The 22,391-nt window shown below is 39.1% G+C and overlaps 2 long non-coding RNA genes across 2 annotated transcripts in view; one reads left to right on the plus strand and one right to left on the minus strand.

Annotated features, from left to right (window-relative positions):
* Positions 1–21,124, minus strand: part of LOC133209289 (uncharacterized) — a 34,994-nt gene extending 13,870 nt beyond the window's left edge. The window contains exon 1 of the long non-coding RNA XR_009724647.1: positions 21,007–21,124. This is a non-coding gene — a long non-coding RNA (uncharacterized LOC133209289). The remainder of the gene's footprint in view (positions 1–21,006) is intronic.
* Positions 12,005–22,391, plus strand: part of LOC133209288 (uncharacterized) — a 40,208-nt gene continuing 29,821 nt past the window's right edge. Inside the window, exons 1-2 of the long non-coding RNA XR_009724646.1 lie at positions 12,005–12,089; positions 13,000–13,063. This is a non-coding gene — a long non-coding RNA (uncharacterized LOC133209288). The remainder of the gene's footprint in view (positions 12,090–12,999; positions 13,064–22,391) is intronic.

A 22,391-nucleotide genomic window follows, 5' to 3' on the forward strand; every position in this document is an offset into this window, starting at 1 on the left:
TTACATTCTTTCGATTCTCTTCCCTATCCCTCCGGGAGCAGGGGGAAGAAGGGGGAGGGACTGAGCGAGTGTCTGCATGATTTTCTGTGTTGCCAGCTGGGCTTAAACCACGACAAACTTATAATTTCATTTTCTTGCCATCTAATATTCATCTACTTCCAAACTCAGTATGAAACTGATTATAATTCTAACAGGATTCCAGCACTGAAAACTAGCATTTAGAAATTCCTAGTCAGCGAGGGTATCAGTCCTCATATTATCCAGATGCTTCAACCAGAGATTTGACTCAAGTCACTATTTCCAAAAAGAAAGTCTAACTTTAGGCTCTTAGCACTGGCTATTTAAATTGTATAATCCAGGCTGGTTAGGCGCTATGTTTTAGAACTCTGTTCAGATGCTGCTTTCCTGCATGCACACATCCAAGTTTTTCTTGGCATCAAACATTCCCAGCTAGTGTTGTTTAAGAAAGAGAGAAATTGAATATTCACAGTCCCTCTCCTTGTAAAATAACTTGGAAGTTGTTACACATTTAGTGGGAACATCTGGATCTATGGATAAAAGAACACACCTGTCTTATATGATTTATAATTCTATTTTCCTGCCTTTACCAGGGACAATTTCATTATTTTTTTTCTCTCAGCCCCTTACCCCCTGTAACTCACATAGCTTTGTCATTTTTAAAGTATTTTTGCATGGTTTAACTTTTTGACTGTCCCAATAAATCCACCTTGAATTCCTTATGCTTGTTATTACAGTATGTTCAACTAACAGACATATTAGTCTTTGAGCTGAGACATTCCAAGCTGAGCTACTTTTTATTAAAAAAAAACAAAAAATATAAGAGAACAATGCTTGAAACTGAATACAAATTTCACTTGCTAATTTTATTTCGCTCTTTAATATATTTAATATTTCTGTTAATTCAGCTGAGTAATGTCAAAAAGAAAAATAAATGTTTTTTTTGCATCAAAAATATAATTCCTAATGATTCATAACTACAGTTGGACTTGATGATATTAAAGGTCTTTTCCAACCTAGAGATTTTATAATATTTATGCAAAAATTATATTTAGGAAAAATAGATATTTAGGTAAAAATTACTTCTGTTATCATTTTTCCTTTTTTCGTTATAAAAACATTAATTGTACTCAGATTGGAAATGTTTTACTATGGATTATTCAACATGTTACTACAAGACTTGGGAAAAATAACTGAGCACAATTTTCTGACATTTTTTGTGTGAGCTCAGGTGCATTAAAATTGCACTATTTGAATACTATTTTAATTCTACCTGTGCAATTTTAACAATACAACTTTCCTGTTGTGGTAAAACACAGGCTAGCATACAGCTTTTTTATATGAGGACATTACAAAGCACTTTAAAATCAACAGAATGCTGTTTACATTAGGAGCTACACCATGGTAACTATATAGGACCTATATATAATACTGAGACAAAAAAAAAGATGTCTGATCTCAAGATCAGACATTGATAATAGGGTAAAAATGGCTTTAATAGCTCCAAGCCTTTGGGACCTGGGCTTAAATCTAATCTGTTTTTGAAAAGTATTATAGGTTATAGCAGCCTCCTCTGAGCTATTCAGCATCAAGAGACCTGCATAGAATCACTCCCTCTGCGAACGGCAGAGCTTTTAAATTCACCAAGACATTTCCATTATTTGCAATATGCATAAGGAGAAATATGTTGTGCTCAGAATTAATTTGTACTCACGTTATTTTGTAGAACTGTAATAACTGATTTAAGTAAATTAGACCGTTCTTGATCTGTACTGGGAAAAAAATTGAATCCAGAGGTGCTCGTTCCACAACCTGAAAAAGCTTTGTTAACTTTTAAAGGCATGTGGTTATTTCTTAGTGTTTACTATGAATATCTGTAAATCATTATACCAATACATCAAAATATCACATAACCTATAGAGTCATGACTTAAATAAAAACAACAGAAATTGGAAAAATCTTGTGCTAAACTTTTTGAAAAACTGGTTCAAATGTCATTAGTTTCATTTAATATTGATCTATTGACATTTAAGAGACCAAATCTCAGTCCTTGGAAATAGGACAGCTGTATTTAAACTTCTCATCTTGTAGGACTGGTAAACTTCTACATGAAAAAAAGCTTTAAGAATTTGTTTTGTTCTTCCTCCCCATTTTTTTGAAAGAAAAATAAAAATATTTTTTAATTACTATATATATTTTAATAGAACAAGCAACTGTAATATTTTTATCTAATTACTGAAAAAAACCTCTCATGGCCAAAGTGAAGGCAGTGACATGAAGGTAGATTAGATCTCGTTTCACTTAGAAAGGAGAGATTCCTCAGAAAGGCCCCTGTCTGTCCAAATCTTTGAGCATAAGAACATGTCATGATTTCCCTGGGTTGTTTGTACAGGACACTGGTAAGCTTTATTGCAAAACACAATTTTTTTTAAATCTGTAAGATAGGGTTAAATAAAGTTAATTTCATTGCACAACTAATTGCTTTGATCAAGAAAATCCCAGAAATTATGTATACTTATATTTATATGTAATGATGTCTATTATAAAACTATCACTAAAAGTACCCTTTTTGGTAAAAATATGAGTCCTGAATCAGTCTGACTGTGCTTTAATGTGATCTTAACAAAATTACTAGATGCAAATTGAAGTCAACTATCTCCAGTAAGTCAATAATGCTGACCTACTTTGTACAAACTATAAATATGACCTATGCTTGTGGTACTTAATTTTTGTCTTCTTAAAGGGATATATACTACATTAAAGCATCTTCAAATTACATCTCTATGGTTCAAAACAGAGTGAATAGGTTTCCAAGTAATTAGGGATAGGAAAAGATCTAGCAATAATGAAACTCGATATGCTTTTAAAAGGTGACATTTGCCTTAACTGACCTTCTGTCCTGGGTTTAGAAGTAGCAGTCATTTTTTCTCTTTCTTCGTAGCTGGTGCAGCGCTGTGTTTTGACTTTCGGGCTGGGAACAGAGCTGATAACAATGATGTTTTGGTTTGGCCAAGGACTTTGTGAGCCTCATGCTCTTCCAGGAGGAAGGGAAGCCGGGAGGAAGCAGAGACAGGACACCTGACCCAAACTGACCAAAGAAGTATTCCATACCACAGCACGTCATGCCCAGGATGTAACTGGGAGTTACCCAGAAGGGCTAAGTGGACTGCATGGGTGGAGGAGGTATAGGTCAGTGCTTGGTCAGGCTGGGGGGGTGAGTTATCAGTCATCTGGTAATGAGGTGGTGTATTCTCTTTCCTTGTTATTTCCCTTATCATTATTATTATTGGTGGTAGCAGTAGTGGTTTTGTGTTATACCTTAGTTACTAAACTGTTCTTATCTCAACCCATGGGAGTTTCATTTCTTTTCAATTCTTCTCTCCGTCCCCCCAGGAGTAGGGGGAGGGCAAGAAGAGGGGAAGTGAGTGAAAAGCTGTCTGGCTGGGCTTAAACCATGACACCTTCTGCACCAATCAGTGGGAATAGCACTTTAAGGAACTGTTTGCAGCTCAGAACATTACCCAGAGGAAACAGTACAAGTACTACAAAGCAGTTACTAGAAAATTTGAAAAGCTGAAGAAGTAAGTCACTTCTTTGAAATCATGCCATTTAGCCTGTAATATAAGTAAATGCATCTTTTTTAGGCCCAAACCTTTTCAAGCTACTTCACGTTTCTCCGCCCAACCCCACCCCCCCCCTTTTTAAAATTGCAGAAAGGCCTTACTCTTTCTTTTCACACATTTCTAGTCAAATACTTTACTGATGTAAAGTGTAACAGCCACAGCATTAGAGGTTCTCTTAAAGGAAATTATCTATGTATATGGAGTCTTTTTAACAAGAATGATCATTACATAAATAAAAATGTAACAGATCTGCACTTGTTGACTTTCAAAAATATATAATATATTGTCACATATCATATTTTAGGAATGCAACTGAAAAAGATCTGCAAGGTAGGTAAGATTGAACTTTGCCTATAATTCTGTGTCACTAGTTTCATCTTAGGTAATCTCTTTATAATAAAGTGGTTTGTCCAATTCCATCCTTAGTCCTGCTTAGTTCACTAGTAGAGAATATTGCATAAGAATTCATGAGAAAATCATTACCTCTTTTGAGTAGCTTAGTTTGCACAGATTATTCAACAACCAATAACCAGTACAATTCATGAATTTATTGATTTAAATTTACACAGTAAATTACATTAAAATATATTTTGTCTGAATAGTTTCAGTTTATCAGACAATGGAGCCAAAGGTTCATATAGCTACTATAGTGTATATAATTATTTCATGCTTCCTCAATCTTTTTTTTAATTTTATCAGCTGTTATTTTAACTTTACTTACCTCCAAGGTAGCTGTTAAAAATACTGAATAGTGTCAACCCTACTATTACAGCTTCTATTGCAGCCCTGTTAAAATACCTCTACTCAGTACATCTATGTTTTAACATCCTTAGCTGAACAGCAGAAATTCTATGAAATACATTCTTTATCCTTGCAGATATAGCAGTTAATATACGATGTTGAAGTCTATTTTTGCCATGAAAATATAAATATGAAACTTTAATTATCAATGATGTCTGTATAATCAGCTTATAGTTGCTTACATCACATTGACTGCCCATTTGGAAAATTATAATAATCATGTGTTTAGATTTCTGGAATGTCCTTGGAATTTTAAAACACATTGATAATTATCATCAATGGACTAGACATTTAGGCAGCTATTTGTTCAAAATAAAGATATTTATTCAAAACTATTTAATTTTTACAAATAATGTTTTATCTTTTCCATTTGCTTCTGACAAACACTACTACTAGGGTTTTTTTCACCTAATACACTTGTAGATGTCCTCCTTCTTTGTCTTTGGGCAATGTATTTTATTCTAATAGCCTTGTTTAATTTTAGGAATTTTATTTGCATCATAATATGTGCCGTGGTACTGATTAGTTATTTTATCCATATATAAACTATTACTTCTTTCATAGCTGTTTTTGTTTTGCCTTTGAAATTTCACATAAATTTAGTCAAAACTGCCCAACTGCATAAAGAAGAGCTTACTAAGTAGAAAGATATCAGATCATTTCATACTGCACAAAGTGCAGAACAGAAAACTCACTCTACAGGGAAAATTTTGTAAATGTTTATGACAAAATAAAAAGCTTCTGAACTAAGCATGCAAAACACAAAACCTAAGGACACTATTATGCATTTAAGAAGAGATAAAAATAATCATATATTTTGTCACCACTATGGCTTCAATAACCATGAAATGTCCAAAAATCATGACTACTTAAGTGCTACTGCAGGAAAATAATTTTTTCTTACTAGAGGTGAATCCTGGTTTTAATAACTTAGTGATGAAATTTCTAGGATTCCACCCAGACCATGAGTTTAATTTCTGAAGGGAATTTTGTACTTCATAAGAACCGGGGGGCAGGGAAGGGGGGGGGTGGGGGGGGGCAGGAAGGGAAAAGTCAGCTGTCTCATTTTTATGGTAGAGTAAAACTGTATTTGTCTGCTTTCATGCCCAAGGAAGAAAGCTTATTTTTGCTTTTATTGTCCCTATATGGAATGACACTTACTTTTTGAACTCTCCAAAGCAGTAGGTACTCAATTCAGACAACATGGTTAATTTTTAATGTATTGCTTACATCCTTTGTCTGACTACTATAATTTATCTCTCCACTTAAAGACTCTTAGCCTCTTGAAATGCTGAAACTAATTTAAATTATCTTAAAAGGCATCAAGGCAGCAAATTGTTGTCTTTGTTTTTGTTTATTTTTTCAGCAGAGTGATTGGGTTGGCTTTATTCATTAAGACTTTAAAGTACACACTGCAATAACCTTTAAAAAGCTCTTCCAGAGTTCAAACGGAAGAGTTCATTCTTATCCCTACATAATTTTTCACTTTGATAAGTTTACCAAAAAATATTTTGCAAATGTTTTTCATCTGTGTAAGAGAAAGAGATTTTTGAACTCTCATCATATTTTAGTTATTTGTAAGTAGGCTTCACCAGAAATGAAGCATCCAATCTGGAGATGCTTAAGGTATAAAAAAGTATAGAGAAAGCATGCTCACCCATTGAGCATGCTTTCTCCTTACTTCTTGAGTTGGGAAGTAGAATCATGTCTTTGTTTGCTGGCTTTAAATGGGAGTCTTGGAGTTAGCATGGTAATTCAAAACTTTTATTGACAAATGAAAGATCATCTTTTAAAAAAACAGTAATTCTGCTTAACAAAGATTTTTCACTTCAACACTGAAAAAGAAAATCATTGTCCCAGGCAACTTGTCAATTTACCAGCTTGTTTTGAGTATATGCAGCTCAAGAGTATAGTATAATTAATTGCTAAAAGAGATCACAAAGGTTTAGGTTCCAGTACTGGTTAACATTATCAGTGGACTGCTATTTTTCATAATGTCAATCCATTCCTTTTTTTTTCTTGAATTGATTGGCAGAAAGACCCAACTGTTATAAACAGTGTTGAATTCAATGCCTTTACCATTTCTTAAAGGGAAGAAGTCAAAATACAGATGGAAAAATCAAGGGGTGCAATGGTGGTTTTGTCGTAATTTAGTTTTATGCAGACAAGACTATTTGTCCAAAAAAAGCAACAGCCTGTCTAGACTTTTAGAAAATAGCAAAATATGCTCTATAAAACGTGATTTTTAAAAGTGTTTTGTTTTTTGTTTTGTTTTTTTTTTGTCTACAAAACTTGCAGAAAATAGATTTGAATTTATTCTCAGTTTAGCAGGAGGAAAAGAACACATGGTTTTCTTTCCCATGAAATCAGTTGTATGCTACCTAGAAAGAGATAAAATAGAGAGGGGCATATACAGGAAGCAATATGCAAATGAAAGAATTTCCTCTGCTTTTAAAGGTACAGAGGAATAATGTGCAAATTGGGTCAGATAAGTATAAAATCTACTTCTCTCTGTACTACAAAGGTCTTCACCATTCAGTACCCAAAAAGCTTCACCAAAAGGTAAACCAACATTTTAAGAGGTTATAATACACTTACTAAATAACGAATTTAATTATTTTTAATGTTTTCTTCTTCACAACTTCTCTACTTAGCTCTGATAGGAACAGGAAGTAATAAAATGCAAGCAGAATTACTACAAATATTGTGGAGGCTCTGTCAGAAGGGGCCAGTAATCCCAGTAACAAGTACAGAGCAGCAGGGTGCTTGCTATATTCTAAAAGGCTCTGTTTATACAAAAGAGTTGTACTGTTATGACTATATCAAAAGACTTATGTAGTGCAATCCCGTAAGTGTGGCTATGATTGATGGCATGATGGTATGTAATTGCTTTCACTACTCCAGTTTATTTATTCTTCTTTAGGAACTAGAACTGATATAACTAGGCACATAATTGCACGTATCTGTTTAAAGGAAAAAAAAGAAAATCTTGGCCAACTGCATTCTACCAGTTAAAAATCTATGTTTAGACCACATTTTCTAACTGCAACAATTTTCATGTGAATTTTCCTTTAAGAAAACAGTATTTTATTCCTGCTCAAACCAGGAACTCTAGTAGACAGTATGATTATTTTCATTTTTTTGAAACTTCTCAGACTGCTGTTTATATAGCTTAGCTGTGCTTGAGAGGGAGCATTGCTAATTCCTCCACACTACCAAAACAGGATACAATTCCTACTGTAGCAGGGAAGCCCTTTAGCAGTAAGCTCCTGGAAAGAACAAAGTCCTCAAAAACACTGTAGAACAGCTAAGAAGTAGACTCACCCTCACTTCCATCACAATGGACAAACGCTGCTTAAATGGACAAATAAGAAAATGAATAGAGAATACTGCTTTATAAAGACATGATCTGGATTATAAGTTAATAACAAGGAAATGCTTTGCTTCAAAGTCTGTCATTTATTCAAGTAACAGAACTTGGCCTGTATCTCTTAGATGATCAAGTCTTTGGATGTTGATCTCACTACTCAAGAAACATTAGGGAGAATTATGCTGTTCTTTACAGCAGAATTTGGCTACACTAGATACTGCTATTGTACTTCTACCTTACATTATTTAGGTGACTCCTATTACCAGTGAGAAAAGGTGCAAAGTACGTGTCTGCCAGGAAGCTGACACATAAGCTGATGAATTTCTTTACACATTACATGTGTGTTAAATTTGTAGGTATACTAAAGTGTAAATGACTGTCTTGTGTTCACAAATATATTTATGTTTCTATGAATAGTTTAGTATGTTTATACTGAAATAGATACTTGTGGTATGTCTGTTGTGGGGAAAAAGTACGAGCATGTGTTACGAAGTGTTTATAGACATACCTAATAGGAACATTAATATATTTTGATTTAATCATTCACCCTCAAAACTACAACATTTTAGTGGAATTGATTTAACTATTTTGATTTAACTATTCACCCTCAATGCTAGGATATTTTAATAGAAGTGGTTTAGTTTCAATGTACTTTTATGCGGGCAATCTTTCAGATGCATATTTCTCTTATTACTTTTGCAGACACTAAGACAGACAGAAAGAAAAGCTAAAAACATTGTTAGATTCCTGTTGTGGTTTAAACCCTCTTAAAACATCTGTTTTGACACTTTTTTTTTTTTTTTAAGTTTGAAGATTGTTTTGATTTAGTTTCCATGCAGAATAAAAACAAATGTCATACACTGAGAGTTTTCATGCACTGAATCATTATTCTCTAGACAGTTACAGCTATGGTGTGAATGTGTGTTGGATGTGTAAAGAAAGTACAAAGGGAATGAGATATTGCTTTAAAAGCCTTTGCCTATGCAAAGATTAAAAAAAATAAAAATAAAAATTAACTAACGCATCATGAAAAAAAAAAAAAAGAAATGGGAAACTGGATGAGGACACCCATATTTAACATGAAAAGGAAAAAGATACAAACAGCCCCAAGCCTCTGGGTTCAGGGAATCAAACCAATGTGGTCTTGCATTTCAACCATATCTTTTATTGCATATAAAGTATAGAAAACACACCTCTCTAACACGTTGCAGCAAGTGGCTGGTCATTTAGTAGTTCTTCTGCTATTCACTTCAGGGCAATAACAAATATGATGACCTAACTTTGTTTTACGTGTGGGATTATTTACTAATCTGAAAAGGCCTGGACATTGAATTCAGGACTACACAGTAGCATTAGCAGTGTTACATTCTGTGCTAAAAGGGTTTTGTGGTAGCTCAAGCACACAACTGTGCTCTGACCGTCACTTTGCATGGCAGAAGAACCTTCAGTGGGGTACAAAGAGGGTTTGGGGTTCAGGGTTTTTTTTTTTTCAGTCAGTATGTGATAGATTCAATATAAAGATCCTAAAATTTTATCTTTAATTTGATGCAATCCCAGACACAGCTACAGACTGGGCAGAGAAGAAATTCAGAGCAGCCCTGAGGAGAAGGACTCTGGGGAGCTGGTCAATGAGAAAATGAACATGAGCTGTCAGTGTGCGCTTGCAGCCCAGAAAGCCAACCGTATTCTGGGCTGCATCAAAAGGAGTGTGACCAGCAGGTCGATGGAGGTGATCCTGCACCTCTATTCTGCTCTCGTGAGACCTCACCTGGAGTACTGTGTGCAGTTCTTGTGTCTTCAACATAAAAAACGACATGGAACTGTTGGAACAAGTCCAGAGGAGGGCCACGAGAATGATCAGGGGACTGGAGCACCTCCCGTATGAAGATAGGCTGAGAAGGCTGGGTCTGTTCAGCCTGGAGAAGAGAAGGCTGCGTGGAGACCTCATAGCAGCCTTCCAGTATCTGAAGGGGGCCTACCGGGATGCTGGGGAGGGACTCTTCATTAGGGACTGTAGTGATAGGACAAGGGGTAATGGGTTAAAACTTAAACAGGGGAAGTTTAGATTGGATATAAGGAGGAAATCCTTTCCTGTTAGGGTGGTGAGGCACTAGAATAGGTTGCTCAGGGAGGTTATGAATACTCCACCCCTGGCAGTGTTCAAGGCCAGGTTGGACAAGGCCTTGGGTGACATGGTTTAGTGTGAGGTGTCCCTGCCCCTGTCAGGGGGGTTGGAACTTGATGATCTTAAGGTCCTTTCCAACCCTAACTATTCTATGATTCTATGATTGTATGGTTCTAAGTTTAGCTGCAACTGGGGTGTGTGTACACTGAAGTGTAGAACCTTACATCAAAACTCTTAGTACAAATATTAATTAATTTTGGTGAGGCAGGTTTCTGGCTGAGGCTTTTCAGTAGTAATAAGACATCAAATCACTTCTGTGCCCTCACTGCTTTTTTCCTTTTTTTTTTTTTTCTCCCCTTCAAGGCTCAAAAATGATAGCATACCACAAAAGAGCTTCAAAATCTGCTATGAAGTAGCACAATGTTGATGTGGTCACATAACCCTGAATCATTTTCCCTAGTTTAGACCCTATATAGACTACTAAAGCCTGCACTTTCTCCTGCTGTGATTGTTAAAAGAAAACTTACAAGCTGAAAGGGTACACAACAAAAGAAACAAAGTTTTAGGTGGAGAAGAATTGATTAATTTATTCTATTTATAACTCAGACCAGTGCTGTGGCAAGAGAGTAAATGAGTTTTAACAGAGGCATAATTACAGCTTACATATTCTCTCAGGATCTTTGGGGTATGGTTCCTGAAGGACCAATACAGATACACAAAAAACTTGAGGTCAGATCCTAATTAACAGCCTGGAAACTGGCATTCCAAATGCTTGATGTCATCATGAGGATCAGTGCTCAATCAACACTTGGTTTTCTTAGTGAAGCCTCTCTGATTTACTGTTGTGAAAGAATGTTTTCTTTTCCATATACAGTACAATTTTTTTTAACATACTCAAATTGAGATATTAACATATACATAGTAGCCTCAGTAAACATAGCTGGATCCTGCTGCACTGTGAATGAAAAGCCATAGAACCACATTTTAATAAAGGTTATTTATTTATGAAAGCATTCTGTGACCATGATGCAGTCAAACCTCTAGTTACTGCTAAAGCAGTCCAGCAGAGATAAAGTACAAATTCCACAGTCATAATCCATCATACTTTGTAGAATGGTTATACAAGTAATACCTTTACAGTATTGCCAAGACAGTTGTATCATAAAATAATCTGCATGATTGAAATGAAAAAATTTAAGGAAATACAAGTTTTTGACCAAGGAAACTACCGCCTATCTGCTTCAAGTAAGACATGGCACCATCTACTTTATTCATTAAATACTTCTACAAAAGGCTTAAGAGGTATAAATACTTTGAATAGCTACCAACACTAGTTATTGATTATAACTGGCACATAGGAAAATAAGGAAATATTTTTGATGAACACTGGCAGAAGCACTGTTTTAGCACTGTAGCATGCAGTTCAGAAACCCTTGTCTTGGTTTAAACCCAGCCAGACAGCTTGTGAACTCACTCCCAGTGAGTGGTGCCGGGCTGGAAGCAGTCAAGTCCCACATCCCCCCCTGGTCCCCCCCTTCCCCGATCCCAGAGGGATGGGGAGGAGAATCAAAAGAATGCAACTCCCACGTGTTGAGATAAGAACAGCCCAGCAACCAATGTACAACACAAATCACCACAGCTACCACCTACGACAACAATGATAAGAGATAATAACAAGGGAAAAGAGTACAATACCACCTGCCGAACAACCAGTCCAACCCAGCAGATCCCCTGTCCTTCCGGGTACCTCCTGGGCATGACGTGCTGTGGTATGGAATACCTCTTTGGTCAGTTTGGATCAGGTGTCCTGTCTCTGCTTCCTCCCGGCTTCCCCTCCTCCCTGGCAGAGCATGAGTCTCACAAAGTCCTTGGCCAAACCAAAACATCATTTTTATCAGCTCTGTTCCCAGCCCGAAATTCGAAACATAGCACTGCACCAGCTACCAAGAGAAAGAAAAAATGACTGCTACTGCTAAACCCAGGACACCCTTACAGGCTTGTGAAGAGTTTTATTTTTAATTCTTGATATTTTCTTTTTTCTTCTGCGCAAGCAGAGTGACAATACTTCATTAATTCAAGCAAAAAAAAAAGTTTGCCTTCTAGACTCACAGAGATAATGATCTGCCTTTGCCTATCAAGAAGTCATTCCCAGGTAACTTTTTTCTCTCTGGTAACAGTAAGCATACAGAGCAATTAAGGGTTGTTAAGAAGTTAGAGGGAATATTTTCCTCTAAACTACATGTTTTTGTACTAACATTGGCAGGGTTATATTTGAGATAACTGGGTAAGATTGAAACTGAAACATGGCAGTTCTACAGAACATCTGCTAGAAGTTTTGTGACAGATCTTTCAAGAAAATACAAATATAGCATAATGGAGAAGATTTATGAAAATTAATTCTAGTTAAGTCAAAGAACCTCTATAATTGGTGAAAGGAGATGGTGCAAAACTGGAGGATTTTACTGGGGAACATAGTTGAGCTGATGACAGTCAATGAACTCAGTTGCAGTAGTATATGGCTTTAGTTTTAAGATCTGTCATAACAGACAGATAAGTGATGTCCCCTTGTATCTCCTACACAAAAAGCTTTAAAGAAAAAAAACCTGCAAGGTGAGGTTAATTGGTTTCTATAACATGAAAACAAGCAAAGGTATTGTATTAAATTTGAACCAAACTGGATTTCTAATTTTTTTATTATCAACACTGAAGCAAAACTCTTCTTTATAAATAGACTTTTGACAATATATTAGCCATTGAATTTATATACCATACAGATTTCTTTTCAATACTTTGTCATCTGTTTCTATTACCCTATGATTTATCAGAAGTGCCTTCTGTGTCTATTTTGCACACTTGTTTTTTAATAAGTTTACAATTCAGTTTAGACCAAACAGGTGGATTCGTATTAAAGTACATGGGTACAGCACTGTTTTAGACAAAAAAAAAAAAAATCAGGATTCTTTGCTGCAATCTGTTCAAAACAAATGTCCATGATAAATACTATTTGATTTCAGTAATCCAGAGAACCCATATTAATAGATGCTTTTTGTTCTGTTTTGCAGAAAGACCAAGGAGGAGAGGAATGCTTTTCCAAACTGGCAGAGGACAGATGGCTGGAGCATTCAGGTATCATAGGTTTTTTTGCCCATTTTATGCCTAACAGCACTGATGTCTAGCCACCACTTCCTAATAGATACCATGCACTGATGATAAGCAAATATTGATAGTGAACTATTTTCTAGGGTTCAGTGCTAAGGAGAAAAGCCGAACCAAGTATATTATTAAAATGTAACTTTATAACTGTGCATTATAGATAGAAATGTGCATATGTAGATTCCTAAGTTTACTCTTTCAGCTTTCAAAAAACTGAGTAGAAGAAATACACCTACATTGAGTGGAAATTAGAACATGCTATGTTGTACCAGAAAGGGCAGACTAATGGTCTGAAATTCTGGAAAACTTGTGTGAATTTTTAAGTTTTGATCACACTAATTCTGTACAACATATATATATATGTAAAACATACATATGTTACAAAAATCACAGAATATGTCTCAGGAGTGTGCTTCCTTACTATGAAACTGGATCTAAGAACTTGGGACTCTTGAGAACCTTTGTTTATTTATACAATAAGAAAATACACAAACAGATTATGAAGAATGTTCTTCTTAAAAGAATAAGCAGTTTTATAACTTAATAAGTAACAAACTTACTACTATTAATAGTCTCAACAGCTCACTAATAAAAGGCAAGAGAGCATTTTGAATTACCAACACAAACTTACTGCTGCTGTCATCCATTTACTATTAACCACTGACACTGCTGGCAGGCTAGGAGGATTGGCCAGGTTAATAAATGATTAGAAGGGTGGTGCCATAGTCAGAGGTTTGGGTGGCTTGAACAAGGGACCCAAGTTAGTAAGCCAGGTGAACTGGGGGCTGGTGGAGCTGGTCTGAAAATGAAGGGGAAGAGCAGTTTTGGTAGAAGGCTTACCAGGCTGCTCAAGAATGCTTTAAACTAGATGTGCTGGGGAAGGGGGCATCATATTCCATCCCAGAACACCCAGTCAGCTGCCAACACCTATAATAAATTCTTGGAGCAATGTAGAAATATTCCAGCCGCTTCAACCAATGAGCCAGCTTCATTTGGAGCTCAGCTCAGATGCCGCTATACAAATGCCTGTATCATGGGGAGCAAATAAGAGGAATTAGAGATGTGTGCACATCCACAGGGGTATGATATAATAGGCACTACAGAAACATGGTGGGATGGCTCCTATGCCTGGAGTGTTGGGATGGAAGGTTACAGATCCTTTAGAAAAGACAGGTTCGGCAGATAGGGAGGGGGAGTTGCTATTTATGTTAGGGATACGCTGGAGAGTACGGAACTCTGTCTGGGAACAGGTGAGCAGTCAACAGAGAGTTTGTGGGTCAGGGTTAAAGGGAGAACAGCGATGGGAGGCATAATTGTGGGGATCTGTTACAGACCACCTGGCCAAGAGGAATCTGCGGATGATGAGCACTACAGACTGATAGGAACAGCCTGAGGCAAGCACTTGCTCTCATGGGGAACTTCAACCACTGTGATATCTGTTGGAGTGACAGTATGGCTGGCACAAGCAATCCAGGAGGTTCCTTGATTGTGTGGAAGACAACTTCCTTCTGCAAGTAATAGAGGAGTTGACAAGGAAAAGTGCCAAGCTTGAGCTTGTGCTCACCAACAGGAAAGGGCTCATTGGAAATCTGAAGCTCCAGGGCAGCCTTGGTTGCAGCAATCATGAGATCACAGTATCACAGTATCCCAGTATGTTAGAGATTGGAAGGGACCTCAAAAGATCATCTAGTCCAATCCCCCTGCCGGAGCAGGAACACCTAGATAAGGTTACACAGGAACGTGTCCAGGCAGTTTTTGAATGTCTCCAGAGAAGGAGACTCCACAACCTCCCTGGGCAGCTTGTTCCAGTGTTCCGTCACCCTCACTGAGAAGAAGTTTCTTCTCAAGTTTAAGTGGAACCTCTTGTGTTCCAGTTTGACCCATTTCCCCTTGTCCTATCATTGTTTACCACTGAGAAGAGCCTGGCTCCATCCTCGTGACACTCCCCCTTTATATATTTATATACACTAATAAGGTCACCCCTCAGTCTCCTCTTCTCCAAACTATAGAGACCCAGCTCCCTCAGTCTTTCCTCATAAGGGAGATGCTCCACTCCCTTAATCATCTTAGTTGCCCTGCGCTGGACTCTCTCCAGCAGGTCCCTGTCCTTCTTAAACTGAGAGGCCCAGAACTGGACACAATATTCCAGATGAGGTCTCACCAGGGCTGAGTAGAGGGGAAGGAGGACCTCTCTCGACCTACTAACCACCCCCCTTCTAATACAACCCAGGATGCCATTGGCCTTCTTGGCCACAAGGGCACAGTGTCGGCTCATGGTCACCCTGTCATCCACCAGGACCCCCAGGTCCCTCTCCCCTACACTGCTCTCTAACAGGTCGTTCCCCAATCTATACTGGAACCTGGGGTTGTGGTCGAATTCAAGGTCCTCAGGACAGTGAGAAGAGCGTGCAGTAAGCTCACTGCCCTGGACTTCAAGAGAGCAGACTTTGGCCTCTTCAGGAACCTGCTTAGTAAGGTTCCATAGGATATAGCCCTAGAGGGCAGGGGGGACCAAGACTCTTGGTTGATATTCAATGATCACAAGCTCAGGAGTCTTGCATCCCAGCTAGAAGGAAGTGCAGCAGGAGGGCCAGGAGACCTCTTTGGTTAGATAAGGAGCTGCTGAGAAAAATTCAAATGAAAAAAGGGGCTTATGAAAGGTGGAAGCAAGGACAGGTGGCCTGGTAGACCAGGTAGGAAAGCTAAGGCCCAGTTAGAATTAAACTTGGCTAAGTATGTTAAGGATAACAGGAAGGGATTCTATATGTACGTAGAGAATAAAAGACAGACTAGGGACAACTTAGGCCGCCTCCAGAAGCTATCAGGAGAACTGCCTACCCTGGATTTAGAGAAGGCTGAGGTTCTGAATGACTTCTTTGCCTCAGTCTTCACTGGCAAATGCTCTGACCACACCACCCAAGTCCTGGAAGGCAGACACAAGGACCTTGAGAATGAAGACCTTGGGCCCACTGTAGAAGAGGATCTGGTTCAAGACCATCTTAAGAACCTGAACGTACACAAGTCCATGGGACCTGATGAAATCCATCCGTGGGTCCTGAAGGAGCTGGTGAATGAAGTTGCTAAGCCACTGTTCATCATATTTGAAAAATAATGGCAGTCAGGTGAAGCTCCTGACAACTCAATGTCGTGGTCCAGTCAGTAACTCAGAACCACGTAGTTGCTCACTCACTCCTCCGCTTCCTCCCTCCTGCTCCCAGAGGGATGGGGAGGAGAACCAAAAGAATGTAACTCCCATGGGTTGAGATAAGAACAGTCCAGTAACTAAGGTATAACACAAACCACTATTGCTACCACCAATAATAATAATGATAAGAGAAATAACAAGGGAACAGAATACAGCCGCTTAACACCCTCTGACTGATACCCAGCATGACACGAGCAGTGATCTAACCCTTCTGAGTAACTGCCCTCAGTTTATATAGTGGGCATGATATGCTGTAGTATGGAATACCTCTTTGGTTAGTTTGGGTCAGGTGTTCTATCTTTGCTTCCTCCCAGCTTCCCCTCCTCCGTAGCAGATCATGAGAATCAGAAAATCCTTGGTCAGAGTAAACATGACTTAGCAACAACTAAAAACATTGGTGTTATCAGTGCTGTCCCCAGGCTGAAAGTCAAAAACACAGCACTGCACCAGCTAGTAAGAAGGAGAAAAATGACTGCTACTTCTGAATCCAGGACAGTATTCACCTCTTATTCCATACCATTCACACCATGCTCAGATACCACATTTTCAGTATGCCATCACTCTTCTCTCATATATATACATATACATACATCCACAGAGGGAGAGAGAGAGATCATTTCTTAGTACATGGACCAATCCCTATAAAGTTGCTGAGTCCATCCGGTCCATGATGTCAGGCTCCATCTCTTGTAATGGTCTTTCAGAGCAGAAGAGAGAGTGTGACGTAGTCAATCTGCCAGGCCTCCATACCAAAGAGGCACTAACTGCTTGGCTTGCTTAATTGCAGCACGTTTCACACTCATGAGTATCCTGGGCAATAGTGTCCATTGCTTAGTCCACCCTTCTATCATGAGTCCATCTATATGTTGCTTCTCTGCCCTGATGGCCTGAGGTGTCGTGGGCCCACCAGGCTCAACATAATTCACCCTCCCCTTCAGCAGTTTCTGCAACTATTTGCTGGGGACTCCATACATCTGCCTTCCATCTCTGATGCTTCCAAAGGACTGAAGGGGCCCAGTGGACTAGGTACTTGCCCATACTGCTGCACACAGCCTGCCACTCATGACTGTCCAGCCTCAGGGAAAAACTCTTGGTTGTTTTATATCATTGTCTAATCCTAGACAAGACCCAAACCCTACTCCGTTTAACTTTCAAGATCAGATGAAATGGTCACGGATAAAACACACTCTGTATGTATGCCAACATGGTGATCCCCATCACGATCAGCAGGAAGGTCTCAGGGGTACCCAAAGGCCATTCAAAACCTTCAGAACACTCAAATGATGTTGCTGTACTTGTCACTGGGGCTGGTGTAGCTGCTGTGCTTGGAGTTAGAGTAGCTGCGTTACCTGTTGTAGTCAGAGTTTGAGTAGCTGATGTACTTGTCACTAGGGTGTGTGGGAATGTCTCCCTCATAGGCTGACCACCTGAGGAGGAGAAAAAAGATGTGTAATTGCTAAACACTTCTAATATATACCTCCCAAAGTATAGAGGTGGTGACCACACTGGGAATGCAAGACAGATCAGTTTCATGATCAATGATTATATTGTATTACAAGTCATTACCATAAAGTATAGTAAAACAAGAACCTTAGGCCAAGGCCCCCAGCCGATAAACACTAAGACAGCATATACCTGTTGTAAGTAAGGTACGATATGCTGAAACTGTGAGATCAAGAGCAACAATTTTGAGAGCCAAAAAATCAGCATTATAATGAGTGACTATTAATGCAAAAAAAAAAAAAATGCTTATTGAATACAATTAGACACATTAGACACGTTAGATCTGTCACTACCTCAACCCTTTGTGCCCCACGTTGGGCACCAAAAAGAACTGTCGTGGTTTAAGTCCAGTCAGCAACTTAGAACCATGCAGTCGCTTGCTCACTCCCCCTCTTCCTCCCCCCAGATCCAGGAGATATAGGGAGGAGAACTGCAAGAATGCAACTCCCATGGGTTGAGATAAGAACAGTCCAGTAACTAAACTATAACACAAACCACTACTTCTACCACCAATAATAATAATGATAAGGGAGATAACAAGGGAAGAGAATACAACTGCTCACCACCTGCTGACTGACACTTAGCCCGACCCGAGCAGTGATCGAGTGCTTCTGGGTAACTGCCCACAGTCTATATAGTGGGCATGACGTGCTGTGGTATGGAATACCACTTTACTTAGTTTGGGTCAGGTGTCCTATCTCTGCTTCCTCCCAGCTTCCCCTCCTCCCTGGCAGAGCATGAGTCTCAGAAAGTCCTTGGTCAGACTGAACATGACTTAGCAACAACTAAAAACATCAGTGTTATAAGCACTGTTCCCAGGCTGAAAGTCAAAAACACAGCACTGCACCAACTAGTAAGATGGAGAAAAATGACTGCTACTGCTGAACTGAGGACACTAGAAGAAGGCTAATATAACCCCCATTTTCAAGAAGGGGAAAATGGATGACCCAGGAAATTACAGACCACTCAGTCTCACTGCCATGACTGGCAAAATCTTGGAGCAGATTCTCCTGGAAGGCATGCTAAAGGCACATGAAAAACAGCAAGGTGATTGGTGACAGCCAGCATGGCTTCATTAAGGGGAAATCCTGCCTGACCAGTATGGTGGCCTTCTATGATAGGGCTATGGAGCTGATGGACAGGGATGGAGCAGTTGATATAATCTACCTGGACACTGTCCCACATGACATCCTTGTCTCTAAATTGGAGAGACATCAGTTTGATAGGTGGACCAGTTGGCGGAGAAAGAGCTGCCTGGATGGCCATATGGAAAGAGTTGTGGTGAATGGCTCAGTGTCCAGCTGGAGACCAGTAACGAGTGGTGTCCTTCAGGGATCAGTGTTGGGACCGGTCTTGTTCAACATCTTTGTTGCTGACATGGACAACGGGATTGAGTGCACCCTCAGCAAGTTTGCCGATGACACCAAGCTGTGTGGTTCAGTTGATACACTGGAGGGAAGGAATACCATCCAGAGGGACCTCGAAAAGCTTGTAAAGTGGGCTGATGCCAACCTTATGAAATTTAACCATGGCAAGTGCAAGGTCCTACACCTGGGTTGGAGCATTCCCAGGCACAGCTACAGGTTGGGCAACAAAGAGATTCAGAACAGCACTGCAGAGAAACAGTTTGGGGCATGGGTCAATGAGAAAATGAACATGAGCCGACAGTGTGTGCTCGCAGCCCAGAAAGCCAACCATATCCTGGGCTGCATCCAAAGGAACGTGACCAGCAGGTCGAAGGAGGTGATCCTGCCTTTTTATTCTGCTCTCGTGAGACGTCACTTGGAATATCGTGTGCAGTTCTGGGGTCTTCGACATAAAAAGGACATGGAACTGTTGGAACAAGTCAAGGCAAGAGCCACAAGGATGATCAGGGGGCTGGAGCACCTCCCGTATGAAGATAGGCTGAGAAAGTTGGGGCTGTTCAGCCTGGAGAAGAGAAGGCTGAATGGAGACCTTGTTAGCACCCTTCCAGTATCTCAAGGGATACTGGGGATGGACTGTATTTCATCAGGGACTGTATTGATAGGACAAGGGGTAATGGGTTAAAATTTAAAAGAGGGAAGTTTACATTGGATATAAGGAGGAAGTTCCTTACTGTTAGAGTGGTGAGGCACTGGAGCAGGTCACCCAGGGAGGTTTCATATGCTCCATCTCTGGTGGGGTTCAAGGCCAGGTTGGACAGAGCCTTGGGTGACATGGTTTAGTGCGAGGTGTCCCTGCCCATGGCAGGTGGGTTGGAACTAAATAATCTTAAGGTCTTTTCCAACCCTAACTATTCTATGATTCTATGACACAAATGTAATGGTAGATGAATCACTGACAACACACCTGTGTGTCACTTGATTTAACTCCATGGGCATCAGCTTAGTCAGACTGATTTACCTCAATTGCAAATTTGCTCTGTGATTCATATTTCAGACACTGTTTTGTTTATGAAATATGAAAATAAACATTTGACCTCTTAAGAAAAAATTACATGCAAAGACTAGCTATCTTCATGGGTGTAATAATAAGAGTATTTAGGTAATCTCAAAGCAGCAATTCTTTTCATAAATTTATAAATGAAATCTATTGGTTGGAATGTTGCTCAGTTCCTGCCCCTTACTTTCGCATTGGCTGCATACTCCTTACCACATGCTGCCATTAAGTACTGTATTCTTTCACCTGTTTAGAGCCTTTGTATGGGTGAAAACATTCACAAGTGCATACTTGCAATTCACACAGAAAAACCCAGTTATTTAGCTGTATGTCAATCTCTCTCCATTCCAGTGAGATGTTTTATGCAAATGTCTGTTCTATTTCCCAATATGATTTACAAACCAACCACAAAATCACCACCTATTAAATATAATCAGCAAGTATAAGTTTCCTTAAAATAAAGTAAGTACTTTCACAATGCCAACCATGAACTTGGAATAATGCCAACAAAACACCACTGGGTGCCTTAAACCTCTTAAGTGAGAAATACGTTATCCATTAAAATGTTCAATGTTTATCTGTACTACATCTTAAAAAAATACTGTTATGTTCTAGGGATGAAGTTTATTGAACTGCAAATAACACATCCAAAGTTCAAGCAACCAAGAAGATACTCAACAGACATTTGATCAAAGATGCTGAATATTGTACTTTGTGCATTTTTAAGCTCATATCATAAATGGTCACCACTAATGACATGAGCAAGAGGAAGATATTGTTTGCTTACCCTCTTCAGGCTGAGAAAATATTTAGGGTGAAGTTAAAGCTTGATGGTTTTAAAATTTTTATGTCCCAGTGAATTTCACAGCTTCATAACATCTTGGTCTGCTTGTGAACACTACATTAAAAAAAAAAAAAAAAAGTTAAAAACATGCAGAAAACTTCAAGTACAATTTATTTATGAATGTTTTAAATATTGCAATCAACTATAACTCAAAGCTGCATACCACTTTTAGATGCTTCATTTATATTAGATAACTTCATATTATCATAACTTTGATAATAAAAAATCCTTATCTGTTGGAAATCTTTTGAAGAAAGAATTAAATACTGCTGAGCATTATATTTTCCACTACCCAATAAACTAAACCTGTATAAATTAGCTGCATTAGCTTTCCTTGGATTAGTATCTCAACTGCAGGAAATTTAAAATATCAACCAAATCTAAGAGAGTTATCTCAGAAGACTATGTCCTTATTACTAAACTGCTCCTACTTTCCAGTCACTATTCAGGTTCAAACAAACCAACTAATGAGGTCAATAGTAGACAAATTTTATTAAATAATTTCTTTCCACTCAGTTAATTGGGAGACAGATGGTGGCTGAGATGTAATTTCTGCAGAGCATTGTAAGAGTCACTTAACGTGGGATTTCAAAAATCTCTACTTTTTGGAAAACAGAACAGTTGCATATATGACACCAAGCTGTGTGGTCTGGTTGATATGCTGGAGGGAAGGAATGCCATCTAGAGGGACCTTGACACGCTTGTGAGGTGGGCTGATGCCAACCTTATGAAGTTTAAGCATGGCAAGTGTAAGGTCCTACACCTGGGATGGAGCAATCCCAGGCACACCTACAGGTTGGGCAGAGAAGAGATTCAGAGCAGCCCTGCAGAGAAGGACTTGGGGGAGCTGGTCAGTGAGAAAATGAACGTGAGCTAGCAGTGTGCGCTCGCAGCCCAGAAAGCCAACTGTATCCTGAGCTGCATCAAAAGGAGTGTGACCAGCAGGTCAAAGGAGGTGATCCTGCCCCTCTACTCTGCTCTCGTGAGACCTCACTTGGAGTATCATGTACAGTTCTCATGTCCTCAACATAAAAAGGACATGGAACTGTTGGAACAAGTCCAGAGGAGGGCCACGAGGATGATCAGGGGACTGGAGCACCTCCCATATGAACACAGGCTGAGAAAGTTGGCACTGTTCATCCTGGAGAAGAGAAGGCTGTGTGGAGACCTCATAGCAGCCTTCCAGGATTTGAAGGGGGCCTATACGGATGCTGGGGATGGACTCTTCATCAGGGACTGTAGCAATAGGACAAGGGGTAATGGGTTCAAACTTAAACAGGGAAAATTTAGGTTGGATATAAGGAATAAGTTCTTTCCTGTTAGGGTGG

This window comes from Neopsephotus bourkii, unplaced genomic scaffold (genome assembly GCF_033783945.1).
Source record: "Neopsephotus bourkii isolate Nb327-2 ecotype Australia unplaced genomic scaffold, CSIRO-AGI_Nbou_v1 NB_328, whole genome shotgun sequence".
NCBI lineage: Eukaryota > Metazoa > Chordata > Aves > Psittaciformes > Psittacidae > Neopsephotus > Neopsephotus bourkii.